Consider the following 13,719-nt stretch of genomic DNA (forward strand, 5'->3'; position numbering starts at 1 on the left):
GAGTAGGGAATGAGTGCGACTTCCACGGCATGTTGGAACCTGCTAGAACCGTGCCCGTGAACCTGTGGTAGTGCTGGGGAAATCAAGCTGTCCCAAGAAAGAGTGCACTGGTTTGCCCATCACTCGGCATACACAGTGTGAGTACAAAGGCCTACGGGCCTGGATGTTGTTTAGAAGAGCCAGGGGAGCCTGGGGGTACTCAGTGTTCTTGCAGGGAATAGGGTTTCCAGGCGAGGCACCTAGGTGTCCCGCAAAGCGTACTGGCGTTCAAATGCTGCAGAGCAGCGACTACGGCCTCATGGAAACTGCTGCACGCCTCCGCTTCTGCAGAGCAATTCAGGGCCTTACCTGGAGGCAAGTCCTCACGTTGAGTGTCCCGTGAGCGACCCCGCATGGTAGGATGCTGACTTTCTCCTTGAGTAGAGAGACTTCAGGTACGAGGTCCTCTAAGAATTCTAAGCAGAGTGTTTTCTCATGGCAGCTCAAACGAGGGCAATGTCGAAGACTTCCAGGCCATGTTGGACTGCCTAGAAATGTGGTTCTGATGTTGTTCGAGGGCTCTGGAAATGTAGCACGCCTGAAGTAACGTGCAGTGTGTTGCCCATCACTCGGCAGACACAGAGGGCCTCCGAGGGACCTATGGGCCTCGATGTTGCTCAGTAGGCCCACAGGGGTGTGGAGGTACTCAGTGATCTTGGAACGAAAATGACGCTCACCCGAGGGGCCTAGGAGTTCCAGAAAGAATCCTTTTTAAAAATAAAGCAGAATAGCACCTAAGAGCTCATGGAGAGAGCTGCATGCCTCCCTTTCTGCATGGCTACTCAGGGCCTTACCTCGAGGCAAGGACTCACGTTGAGATTCCCTTTAGCTCTAGAGCATGGCAAGATGAGCCCCACCCCGGCCATGGAAGCACCCTGTGTAGCCAGAGAAAACTCATTTTCTTCCCAGACCCATGCCTACGGCGTCCAGAGGCCTGACAACAGCAGAGAATTTCAGGGAGCTTCCAGGGAGCATGAATGGGGCTTTCCAAATGGAAAAGCAAGGCTAGTACCTTCCCGCCCCCATTTCCATGGGCACACGCAGCATACATCCCTGTGGTTTCTGACAAGTCAAAAGAGACACAGAGCACACACTTCATCCTTCCCTGAATCAACTCCTCGAGGCAGGGTGTTCTGCATGTAGTGAACGGCCTCAACCAAGGCGCGCCCTAGCTAGGCCTCTGGGCCCGTGCCTCTTCAGAAGCCTGCAGTGCTACAGGAAAAACTGTGCTTTAGTGGCAATAGGAACGCAAGCCGACTTTCTCCTGGAGGCAGGGTGACTTCAGGTAGGAGGTCCTGGTTGGAAGGCCAAGCCTAGTGTGTTTTTTTCAGTGCAAATCAGAGTAGGGAATGAGTGCGACTTCCACGGCATGTTGGAACCTGCTAGAACCGTGCTCGTGAACCTGTGGTAGTGCTGGGGAAATCAAGCTGTCCCAAGAAAGAGTGTACTGTTTTGCCCATCACTCGGCATACACAGTGTGAGTACGAAGGCCTACGGGCCTGGATGTTGTTTAGAAGAGCCAGGGGAGCCTGGGGGTACTCAGTGTTCTTGCAGGGAATAGGGTTTCCAGGCGAGGCACCTAGGTGTCCCGCAAAGCGTACTGGCGTTCAAATGCTGCAGAGCAGCGACTACGGCCTCATGGAAACTGCTGCACGCCTCCGCTTCTGCAGAGCAATTCAGGGCCTTACCTCGAGGCAAGTCCTCACGTTGAGTGTCCCGTGAGCGACCCCGCATGGTAGGATGCTGACTTTCTCCTTGAGTAGAGAGACTTCAGGTACGAGGTCCTCTAAGAATTCTAAGCAGAGTGTTTTCTCATGGCAGCTCAAACGAGGGCAATGTCGAAGACTTCCAGGCCATGTTGGACTGCCTAGAAATGTGGTTCTGATGTTGTTCGAGGGCTCTGGAAATGTAGCACGCCTGAAGTAACGTGCAATGTGTTGCCCATCACTCGGCAGACACAGAGGGCCTCCGAGGGACCTATGGGCCTCGATGTTGCTCAGTAGGCCCACAGGGGTGTGGAGGTACTCAGTGATCTTGGAACGAAAATGATGCTCACCCGAAGGGCCTAGGAGTTCTCAAAGGGTACCTTCTTTCAAATAAAGCAGAACAGCGACTAAGAGCTCATGGGAAGAGCTGCCTGCCTCCCGTTCTGCATGGCTACTCAGGGCCTTACCTCGAGGCAAGGACTCACGTTGAGATTCCCTTTAGTTCTAGAGCATTACAAGAAGAGAGCCACCCCGGCCATGGAAGCACCCTGTGTAGCCAGAGAAAACCCATTTTCTTCCCAGACCCATGCCTACAGCGGCCAGAGGCCAGTCAACAGCAGAGAATTTCAGGGAGCTTCAAGGGAGCATGAATGGGGCTTTCCAAATGGAAAAGCAAGGCTAGTACCATCCCGCCCCCATTTCCATGGGCACACGCAGCATACATCCCTGTGGTTTCTGACAAGTCAAAAGAGACACAGAGCACACACTGGTTCCTTTCCTGAATCAACTTCTCGAGGCAGGGTGTTCTGCATCTAGTGAACGGCCTCAACCAAGGCGCGCCCTAGCTAGGCCTCAGGGCCCGTGCCTCTTCAGAAGCCTGCAGTGCTACAGGAAGAACTGTGCCTTAGTGGCAATAGGCAAGCAATCCGCCTTTCTCCTCGAGGCAGGGTGACTTCAGGTACGAGGTCCAGGATGGAAGGAGAAGCCGAGTGTTTTTCTCAGTGCAGCTCAGACTAGGGAAAGAGTGCGACTTCCACGGCATGTTGGACCTTGCTACAACGGTGCTCGTGATCCTGTGCGAGTGCTGGGGAAATCAAGGAGTCCCAAGAAAGAGCGCAGTGTGTTGCCCATCAATCTGCAGACACAGAGGGCCTCCGAGGGACCTATGGGCCTCGATGTTGCTCAGTAGGCCCACAGGGGTGTGGAGGTACTCAGTGATCTTGGAACGAAAATGACTCTCACCCGAGGGGCCTAGGACTTCCAGAAAGGATCCTTTTTAAAAATAAAGCAGAATACCACCTAAGAGCTCATGGAGAGAGCTGCATGCCTCCCTTTCTGCATGGCTACTCAGGGCCTTACCTCGAGGCAAGGACTCACGTTGAGATTCCCTTTAGCTGTAGAGCATGGCAAGATGAGCCCCACCCCGGCCATGGAAGCACCCTGTGTAGCCAGAGAAAACTCATTTTCTTCCCAGACCCATGCCTACGGCGTCCAGAGGCCTGACAACAGCAGAGAATTTCAGGGAGCTTCCAGGGAGCATGAATGGGGCTTTCCAAATGGAAAAGCAAGGCTAGTACCTTCCCGCCCCCATTTCCATGGGCTCACGCAGTATACATCCCTGTGGTTTCTGACAAGTCAAAAGAGACACAGAGCACACACTTCGTCCTTCCCTGAATCAACTCCTCGAGGCAGGGTGTTCTGCATGTAGTGAACGGCCTCAACCAAGGCGCGCCCTAGCTTGGCCTCTGGGCCCGTGCCTCTTCAGAGGCCTGCAGTGCTACAGGAAAAACTGTGCTTTAGTGGCAATAGGAACGCAAGCCGACTTTCTCCTGGAGGCAGGGTGACTTCAGGTAGGAGGTCCTGGTTGGAAGGCCAAGCCTAGTGTGTTTTTTTCAGTGCAAATCAGAGTAGGGAATGAGTGCGACTTCCACGGCATGTTGGAACCTGCTAGAACCGTGCCCGTGAACCTGTGGTAGTGCTGGGGAAATCAAGCTGTCCCAAGAAAGAGTGCACTGGTTTGCCCATCACTCGGCATACACAGTGTGAGTACGAAGGCCTACGGGCCTGGATGTTGTTTAGAAGAGCCAGGGGAGCCTGGGGGTACTCAGTGTTCTTGCAGGGAATAGGGTTTCCAGGCGAGGCACCTAGGTGTCCCGCAAAGCGTACTGGCGTTCAAATGCTGCAGAGCAGCGACTACGGCCTCATGGAAACTGCTGCACGCCTCCGCTTCTGCAGAGCAATTCAGGGTCTTACCTCGAGGCAAGTCCTCACGTTGAGTGTCCCGTGAGCGACCCCGCATGGTAGGATGCTGACTTTCACCTTGAGTAGAGAGACTTCAGGTACGAGGTCCTCTAAGAATTCTAAGCAGAGTGTTTTCTCATGGCAGCTCAAACGAGGGCAATGTCGAAGACTTCCAGGCCATGTTGGACTGCCTAGAAATGTGGTTCTGCTGTTGTTCGATTGCTCTGGAAATGTAGCACGCCTGAAGTAACGTGCAGTGTGTTGCCCATCACTCGGCAGACACAGAGGGCCTCCGAGGGACCTATGGGCCTCGATGTTGCTCAGTAGGCCCACAGGGGTGTGGAGGTACTCAGTGATCTTGGAACGAAAATGATGCTCACCCGAGGGGCCTAGGAGTTCTCAAAGGGTACCTTCTTTCAAATAAAGCAGAACAGCGACTAAGAGCTCATGGGAAGAGCTGCCTGCCTCCCGTTCTGCATGGCTACTCAGGGCCTTACCTCGAGGCAAGGACTCACGTTGAGATTCCCTTTAGTTCTAGAGCATTACAAGAAGAGAGCCACCCCGGCCATGGAAGCACCCTGTGTAGCCAGAGAAAACCCATTTTCTTCCCAGACCCATGCCTACAGCGGCCAGAGTCCAGTCAACAGCAGAGAATTTCAGGGAGCTTCCAGGGAGCATGAATGGGGCTTTCCAAATGGAAAAGCAAGGCTAGTACCATCCCGCCCCCATTTCCATGGGCACACGCAGCATACATCCCTGTGGTTTCTGCCAAGTCAAAAGAGACACAGAGCACACACTGGTTCCTTTCCTGAATCAACTTCTCGAGGCAGGGTGTTCTGCATCTAGTGAACGCCCTCAACCAAGGCGCGCCCTAGCTAGGCCTCGGGGCCCGTGCCTCTTCAGAAGCCTGCAGTGCTACAGGAAGAACTGTGCTTTAGTGGCAATAGGCAAGCAATCCGCCTTTCTCCTGGAGGCAGGGTGACTTCAGGTACGAGGTCCAGGATGGAAGGTGAAGCCGAGTGTTTTTCTCAGTGCAGCTCAGACTAGGGAAAGAGTGCGACTTCCACGGCATGTTGGACCTTGCTACAACGGTGCTCGTGATCCTGTGCGAGTGCTGGGGAAATCAAGAAGTCCCAAGAAAGAGCGCAGTGTGTTGCCCATCCCTCGGCAGACACAGAGGGCCTCCGAGGGACTTATGGGCCTCGATGTTGCTCATCAGGCCCACAGCAGTGTGGAGGTGGTACTCAGTGATCTTGGAACGAAAATGACGCTCACCCGAGGGGCCTAGGAGTTCCAGAAAGGGTCCTTTTTAAAAATAAAGCAGAACAGCACCTAAGAGCTCATGGAGAGAGCTGCATGCCTCCCTTTCTGCATGGCTACTCAGGGCCTTACCTCGAGGCAAGGACTCACGTTGAGATTCCCTTTAGCTCTAGAGCATGGCAAGATGAGCCCCACCCCGGCCATGGAAGCACCCTGTGTAGCCAGAGAAAACTCATTTTCTTCCCAGACCCATGCCTACGGCGTCCAGAGGCCTGACAACAGCAGAGAATTTCAGGGAGCTTCCAGGGAGCATGAATGGGGCTCTCCAAATGGAAAAGCAAGGCTAGTACCATCCCGCCCCCATTTCCATGGGCACACGCAGCATACATCCCTGTGGTTTCTGACAAGTCAAAAGAGACACAGAGCACACACTTCGTCCTTCCCTGAATCAACTCCTCGAGGCAGGGTGTTCTGCATGTAGTGAACGGCCTCAACCAAGGCGCGCCCTAGCTAGGCCTCGGGGCCCGTGCCTCTTCAGAAGCCTGCAGTGCTACAGGAAAAACTGTGCTTTAGTGGCAATAGGAACGCAAGCCGACTTTCTCCTGGAGGCAGGGTGACTTCAGGTAGGAGGTCCTGGTTGGAAGGCGAAGCCCAGTGTTTTTTTTTTTCAGTGCAAATCAGAGTAGGGAATGAGTGCGACTTCCACGGCATGTTGGAACCTGCTAGAACCGTGCCCGTGAACCTGTGGTAGTGCTGGGGAAATCAAGCTGTCCCAAGAAAGAGTGTACTGGTTTGCCCATCACTCGGCATACACAGTGTGAGTACGAAGGCCTACGGGCCTGGATGTTGTTTAGAAGAGCCAGGGGAGCCTGGGGGTACTCAGTGTTCTTGCAGGGAATAGGGTTTCCAGGCGAGGCACCTAGGTGTCCCGCAAAGCGTACTGGCGTTCAAATGCTGCAGAGCAGCGACTACGGCCTCATGGAAACTGCTGCACGCCCCCGCTTCTGCAGAGCAATTCAGGGCCTTACCTCGAGGCAAGTCCTCACGTTGAGTGTCCCGTGAGCGACCCCGCATGGTAGGATGCTGACTTTCTCCTTGAGTAGAGAGACTTCAGGTACGAGGTCCTCTAAGAATTCTAAGCAGAGTGTTTTCTCATGGCAGCTCAAACGAGGGCAATGTCGAAGACTTCCAGGCCATGTTGGACTGCCTAGAAATGTGGTTCTGATGTTGTTCGAGGGCTCTGGAAATGTAGCACGCCTGAAGTAACGTGCAGTGTGTTGCCCATCACTCGGCAGACACAGAGGGCCTCCGAGGGACCTATGGGCCTCGATGTTGCTCAGTAGGCCCACAGGGGTGTGGAGGTACTCAGTGATCTTGGAACGAAAATGATGCTCACCCGAGGGGCCTAGGAGTTCTCAAAGGGTACCTTCTTTCAAATAAAGCAGAACAGCGACTAAGAGCTCATGGGAAGAGCTGCCTGCCTCCCGTTCTGCATGGCTACTCAGGGCCTTACCTCGAGGCAAGGACTCACGTTGAGATTCCCTTTAGTTCTAGAGCATTACAAGAAGAGAGCCACCCCGGCCATGGAAGCACCCTGTGTAGCCAGAGAAAACCCATTTTCTTCCCAGACCCACGCCTACAGCGGCCAGAGGCCAGTCAACAGCAGAGAATTTCAGGGAGCTTCAAGGGAGCATGAATGGGGCTTTCCAAATGGAAAAGCAAGGCTAGTACCATCCCGCCCCCATTTCCATGGGCACACGCAGCATACATCCCTGTGCTTTCTGCCAAGTCAAAAGAGACACAGAGCACACACTGGTTCCTTTCCTGAATCAACTTCTCGAGGCAGGGTGTTCTGCATCTAGTGAACGCCCTCAACCAAGGCGCGCCCTAGCTAGGCCTCGGGGCCCGTGCCTCTTCAGAAGCCTGCAGTGCTACAGGAAGAACTGTGCCTTAGTGGCAATAGGCAAGCAATCCGCCTTTCTCCTGGAGGCAGGGTGACTTCAGGTACGAGGTCCAGGATGGAAGGCGAAGCCGAGTGTTTTTCTCAGTGCAGCTCAGACTAGGGAAAGAGTGCGACTTCCACGGCATGTTGGACCTTGCTACAACGGTGCTCGTGATCCTGTGCGAGTGCTGGGGAAATCAAGAAGTCCCAAGAAAGAGCGCAGTGTGTTGCCCATCCCTCGGCAGACACAGAGGGCCTCCGAGGGACTTATGGGCCTCGATGTTGCTCATCAGGCCCACAGCAGTGTGGAGGTGGTACTCAGTGATCTTGGAACGAAAATGACGCTCACCCGAGGGGCCTAGGAATTCCAGAAAGGGTCCTTTTTAAAAATAAAGCAGAACAGCACCTAAGAGCTCATGGAGAGAGCTGCATGCCTCCCTTTCTGCATGGCTACTCAGGGCCTTACCTCGAGGCAAGGACTCACGTTGAGATTCCCTTTAGCTCTAGAGCATGGCAAGATGAGCCCCACCCCGGCCATGGAAGCACCCTGTGTAGCCAGAGAAAACTCATTTTCTTCCCAGACCCATGCCTACGGCGTCCAGAGGCCTGACAACAGCAGAGAATTTCAGGGAGCTTCCAGGGAGCATGAATGGGGCTCTCCAAATGGAAAAGCAAGGCTAGTACCATCCCGCCCCCATTTCCATGGGCACACGCAGCATACATCCCTGTGGTTTCTGACAAGTCAAAAGAGACACAGAGCACACACTTCGTCCTTCCCTGAATCAACTCCTCGAGGCAGGGTGTTCTGCATGTAGTGAACGGCCTCAACCAAGGCGCGCCCTAGCTGGGCCTCGGGGCCCGTGCCTCTTCAGAAGCCTGCAGTGCTACAGGGAAAACTGTGCTTTAGTGGCAATAGGAACGCAAGCCGACTTTCTCCTGGAGGCAGGGTGACTTCAGGTAGGAGGTCCTGGTTGGACGGCGAAGCCTAGTGTTTTTTTTTTCAGTGCAAATCAGAGTAGGGAATGAGTGCGACTTCCACGGCATGTTGGAACCTGCTAGAACCGTGCCCGTGAACCTGTGGTAGTGCTGGGGAAATCAAGCTGTCCCAAGAAAGAGTGTACTGGTTTGCCCATCACTCGGCATACACAGTGTGAGTACGAAGGCCTACGGGCCTGGATGTTGTTTAGAAGAGCCAGGGGAGCCTGGGGGTACTCAGTGTTCTTGCAGGGAATAGGGTTTCCAGGCGAGGCACCTAGGTGTCCCGCAAAGCGTACTGGCGTTCAAATGCTGCAGAGCAGCGACTACGGCCTCATGGAAACTGCTGCACGCCCCCGCTTCTGCAGAGCAATTCAGGGCCTTACCTCGAGGCAAGTCCTCACGTTGAGTGTCCCGTGAGCGACCCCGCATGGTAGGATGCTGACTTTCTCCTTGAGTAGAGAGACTTCAGGTACGAGGTCCTCTAAGAATTCTAAGCAGAGTGTTTTCTCATGGCAGCTCAAACGAGGGCAATGTCGAAGACTTCCAGGCCATGTTGGACTGCCTAGAAATGTGGTTCTGATGTTGTTCGAGGGCTCTGGAAATGTAGCACGCCTGAAGTAAAGTGCAGTGTGTTGCCCATCACTCGGCAGACACAGAAGGCCTCCGAGGGACCTATGGGCCTCGATGTTGCTCAGTAGGCCCACAGGGGTGTGGAGGTACTCAGTGATCTTGGAACGAAAATGATGCTCACCCGAGGGGCCTAGGAGTTCTCAAAGGGTACCTTCTTTCAAATAAAGCAGAACAGCGACTAAGAGCTCATGGGAAGAGCTGCCTGCCTCCCGTTCTGCATGGCTACTCAAGGCCTTACCTCGAGGCAAGGACTCACGTTGAGATTCCCTTTAGTTCTAGAGCATTACAAGAAGAGAGCCACCCCGGCCATGGAAGCACCCTGTGTAGCCAGAGAAAACCCATTTTCTTCCCAGACCCATGCCTACAGCGGCCAGAGGCCAGTCAACAGCAGAGAATTTCAGGGAGCTTCCAGGGAGCATGAATGGGGCTTTCCAAATGGAAAAGCAAGGCTAGTACCATCCCGCCCCCATTTCCATGGGCACACGCAGCATACATCCCTGTGGTTTCTGACAAGTCAAAAGAGACACAGAGCACACACTTCGTCCTTCCCTGAATCAACTCCTCGAGGCAGGGTGTTCTGCATGTAGTGAACGGCCTCAACCAAGGCGCGCCCTAGCTAGACCTCTGGGCCCGTGCCTCTTCAGAAGCCTGCAGTGCTACAGGAAAAACTGTGCTTTAGTGGCAATAGGAACGCAAGCCGACTTTCTCCTGGAGGCAGGGTGACTTCAGGTAGGAGGTCCTGGTTGGAAGGCGAAGCCCAGTGTTTTTTTTTTTCAGTGCAAATCAGAGTAGGGAATGAGTGCGACTTCCACGGCATGTTGGAACCTGCTAGAACCGTGCCCGTGAACCTGTGGTAGTGCTGGGGAAATCAAGCTGTCCCAAGAAAGAGTGTACTGGTTTGCCCATCACTCGGCATACACAGTGTGAGTACGAAGGCCTACGGGCCTGGATGTTGTTTAGAAGAGCCAGGGGAGCCTGGGGGTACTCAGTGTTCTTGCAGGGAATAGGGTTTCCAGGCGAGGCACCTAGGTGTCCCGCAAAGCGTACTGGCGTTCAAATGCTGCAGAGCAGCGACTACGGCCTCATGGAAACTGCTGCACGCCCCCGCTTCTGCAGAGCAATTCAGGGCCTTACCTCGAGGCAAGTCCTCACGTTGAGTGTCCCGTGAGCGACCCCGCATGGTAGGATGCTGACTTTCTCCTTGAGTAGAGAGACTTCAGGTACGAGGTCCTCTAAGAATTCTAAGCAGAGTGTTTTCTCATGGCAGCTCAAACGAGGGCAATGTCGAAGACTTCCAGGCCATGTTGGACTGCCTAGAAATGTGGTTCTGATGTTGTTCGAGGGCTCTGGAAATGTAGCACGCCTGAAGTAACGTGCAGTGTGTTGCCCATCACTCGGCAGACACAGAGGGCCTCCGAGGGACCTATGGGCCTCGATGTTGCTCAGTAGGCCCACAGGGGTGTGGAGGTACTCAGTGATCTTGGAACGAAAATGATGCTCACCCGAGGGGCCTAGGAGTTCTCAAAGGGTACCTTCTTTCAAATAAAGCAGAACAGCGACTAAGAGCTCATGGGAAGAGCTGCCTGCCTCCCGTTCTGCATGGCTACTCAGGGCCTTACCTCGAGGCAAGGACTCACGTTGAGATTCCCTTTAGTTCTAGAGCATTACAAGAAGAGAGCCACCCCGGCCATGGAAGCACCCTGTGTAGCCAGAGAAAACCCATTTTCTTCCCAGACCCACGCCTACAGCGGCCAGAGGCCAGTCAACAGCAGAGAATTTCAGGGAGCTTCCAGGGAGCATGAATGGGGCTTTCCAAATGGAAAAGCAAGGCTAGTACCATCCCGCCCCCATTTCCATGGGCACACGCAGCATACATCCCTGTGGTTTCTGCCAAGTCAAAAGAGACACAGAGCACACACTGGTTCCTTTCCTGAATCAACTTCTCGAGGCAGGGTGTTCTGCATCTAGTGAACGCCCTCAACCAAGGCGCGCCCTAGCTAGGCCTCGGGGCCCGTGCCTCTTCAGAAGCCTGCAGTGCTACAGGAAGAACTGTGCCTTAGTGGCAATAGGCAAGCAATCCGCCTTTCTCCTGGAGGCAGGGTGAATTCAGGTACGAGGTCCAGGATGGAAGGCGAAGCCGAGTGTTTTTCTCAGTGCAGCTCAGACTAGGGAAAGAGTGCGACTTCCACGGCATGTTGGAACCTGCTAGAACCGTGCCCGTGAACCTGTGGTAGTGCTGGGGAAATCAAGCTGTCCCAAGAAAGAGTGTACTGGTTTGCCCATCACTCGGCATACACAGTGTGAGTACGAAGGCCTACGGGCCTGGATGTTGTTTAGAAGAGCCAGGGGAGCCTGGGGGTACTCAGTGTTCTTGCAGGGAATAGGGTTTCCAGGCGAGGCACCTAGGTGTCCCGCAAAGCGTACTGGCGTTCAAATGCTGCAGAGCAGCGACTACGGCCTCATGGAAACTGCTGCACGCCCCCGCTTCTGCAGAGCAATTCAGGGCCTTACCTCGAGGCAAGTCCTCACGTTGAGTGTCCCGTGAGCGACCCCGCATGGTAGGATGCTGACTTTCTCCTTGAGTAGAGAGACTTCAGGTACGAGGTCCTCTAAGAATTCTAAGCAGAGTGTTTTCTCATGGCAGCTCAAACGAGGGCAATGTCGAAGACTTCCAGGCCATGTTGGACTGCCTAGAAATGTGGTTCTGATGTTGTTCGAGGGCTCTGGAAATGTAGCACGCCTGAAGTAACGTGCAGTGTGTTGCCCATCACTCGGCAGACACAGAGGGCCTCCGAGGGACCTATGGGCCTCGATTTTGCTCAGTAGGCCCACAGGGGTGTGGAGTTACTCAGTGATCTTGGAACGAAAATGATGCTCACCCGAGGGGCCTAGGAGTTCTCAAAGGGTACCTTCTTTCAAATAAAGCAGAACAGCGACTAAGAGCTCATGGGAAGAGCTGCCTGCCTCCCGTTCTGCATGGCTACTCAGGGCCTTACCTCGAGGCAAGGACTCACGTTGAGATTCCCTTTAGTTCTAGAGCATTACAAGAAGAGAGCCACCCCGGCCATGGAAGCACCCTGTGTAGCCAGAGAAAACCCATTTTCTTCCCAGACCCATGCCTACAGCGGCCAGAGGCCAGTCAACAGCAGAGAATTTCAGGGAGTTTCAAGGGAGCATGAATGGGGCTTTCCAAATGGAAAAGCAAGGCTAGTACCATCCCGCCCCCATTTCCATGGGCACACGCAGCATACATCCCTGTGCTTTCTGCCAAGTCAAAAGAGACACAGAGCACACACTGGTTCCTTTCCTGAATCAACTTCTCGAGGCAGGGTGTTCTGCATCTAGTGAACGCCCTCAACCAAGGCGCGCCCTAGCTAGGCCTCGGGGCCCGTGCCTCTTCAGAAGCCTGCAGTGCTACAGGAAGAACTGTGCCTTAGTGGCAATAGGCAAGCAATCCGCCTTTCTCCTGGAGGCAGGGTGACTTCAGGTACGAGGTCCAGGATGGAAGGCGAAGCCGAGTGTTTTTCTCAGTGCAGCTCAGACTAGGGAAAGAGTGCGACTTCCACGGCATGTTGGACCTTGCTACAACGGTGCTCGTGATCCTGTGCGAGTGCTGGGGAAATCAAGAAGTCCCAAGAAAGAGCGCAGTGTGTTGCCCATCCCTCGGCAGACACAGAGGGCCTCCGAGGGACTTATGGGCCTCGATGTTGCTCATCAGGCCCACAGCAGTGTGGAGGTGGTACTCAGTGATCTTGGAACGAAAATGACGCTCACCCGAGGGGCCTAGGAGTTCCAGAAAGGGTCCTTTTTAAAAATAAAGCAGAACAGCACCTAAGAGCTCATGGAGAGAGCTGCATGCCTCCCTTTCTGCATGGCTACTCAGGGCCTTACCTCGAGGCAAGGACTCACGTTGAGATTCCCTTTAGCTCTAGAGCATGGCAAGATGAGCCCCACCCCGGCCATGGAAGCACCCTGTGTAGCCAGAGAAAACTCATTTTCTTCCCAGACCCATGCCTACGGCGTCCAGAGGCCTGACAACAGCAGAGAATTTCAGGGAGCTTCCAGGGAGCATGAATGGGGCTCTCCAAATGGAAAAGCAAGGCTAGTACCATCCCGCCCCCATTTCCATGGGCACACGCAGCATACATCCCTGTGGTTTCTGACAAGTCAAAATAGACACAGAGCACACACTTCGTCCTTCCCTGAATCAACTCCTCGAGGCAGGGTGTTCTGCATGTAGTGAACGGCCTCAACCAAGGCGCGCCCTAGCTGGGCCTCGGGGCCCGTGCCTCTTCAGAAGCCTGCAGTGCTACAGGGAAAACTGTGCTTTAGTGGCAATAGGAACGCAAGCCGACTTTCTCCTGGAGGCAGGGTGACTTCAGGTAGGAGGTCCTGGTTGGAAGGCGAAGCCTAGTGTTTTTTTTTTCAGTGCAAATCAGAGTAGGGAATGAGTGCGACTTCCACGGCATGTTGGAACCTGCTAGAACAGTGCCCGTGAACCTGTGGTAGTGCTGGGGAAATCAAGCTGTCCCAAGAAAGAGTGTACTGGTTTGCCCATCACTCGGCATACACAGTGTGAGTACGAAGGCCTACGGGCCTGGATGTTGTTTAGAAGAGCCAGGGGAGCCTGGGGGTACTCAGTGTTCTTGCAGGGAATAGGGTTTCCAGGCGAGGCACCTAGGTGTCCCGCAAAGCGTACTGGCGTTCAAATGCTGCAGAGCAGCGACTACGGCCTCATGGAAACTGCTGCACGCCCCCGCTTCTGCAGAGCAATTCAGGGCCTTACCTCGAGGCAAGTCCTCACGTTGAGTGTCCCGTGAGCGACCCCGCATGGTAGGATGCTGACTTTCTCCTTGAGTAGAGAGACTTCAGGTACGAGGTCCTCTAAGAATTCTAAGCAGAGTGTTTTCTCATGGCAGCTCA

This window comes from Eubalaena glacialis, chromosome 1, assembly GCF_028564815.1.
Source record: "Eubalaena glacialis isolate mEubGla1 chromosome 1, mEubGla1.1.hap2.+ XY, whole genome shotgun sequence".
Lineage (NCBI taxonomy): Eukaryota > Metazoa > Chordata > Mammalia > Artiodactyla > Balaenidae > Eubalaena > Eubalaena glacialis.